The following is a 666-nucleotide window of genomic DNA, read 5'->3' as shown; positions in this document are numbered from 1 at the left end:
TGAGCTGAACTTGGGTGGGGACATGTTAATTTCAGACCCCAAAGTGATGTAGTGTGATTTGCTTATTGGATAAACCCAAGCTTAGGCAGCAACTTATTATAATGATTTCTAACACCTTTTAACTCCATAGGATAACAGCTATAGAATAAGATTATGAGTGGCTAAAAGCCAACAAATTAGCATAGACAAGATATAAAAGAACAGGCACATTAAATAACCAACAGGAAGGACGGAACAGAAGGGTCATTGCTGTCCCATGCCCCTGGATCTCTCACTCCCTGTATAAGTGAGGACCAGATTCTAACTGAGGGAATTTCCCCCGGTATCGCCCTCTGATAGTGTAGATCAGGGACGCCTGACTTCGTTGAATCAACTTGATGTGTACCTGAGACTGAGGGACTATCAATAAGTTGCTAACCAAGTGGGAACTCTTGGTTGATTTCTCTGTCTCTTTTTATTATCACTGCCAATTTTAACTTGTAGTGTTATGTTATCTGTTTATTAACTTAACCTTTTTACTAACTGTCATATGTGCAAACTATATCTTTTGCTGTTATAAGTAGAATTCATTCTTTTTTATAAGTGAAATTTGTCTTGCTTTCCTCCCAACATAACCTCCTCAATCCCGAACCAAAAAAGCCCAGTGGCTAATATAAGTTGCAGTAC

This window comes from Gavialis gangeticus, unplaced genomic scaffold, assembly GCF_001723915.1.
Source record: "Gavialis gangeticus isolate Ggan-Ray unplaced genomic scaffold, GavGan_comp1, whole genome shotgun sequence".
Classification (NCBI taxonomy): domain Eukaryota; kingdom Metazoa; phylum Chordata; order Crocodylia; family Gavialidae; genus Gavialis; species Gavialis gangeticus.
Note: the sequence above shows the minus strand (reverse complement) of the source record.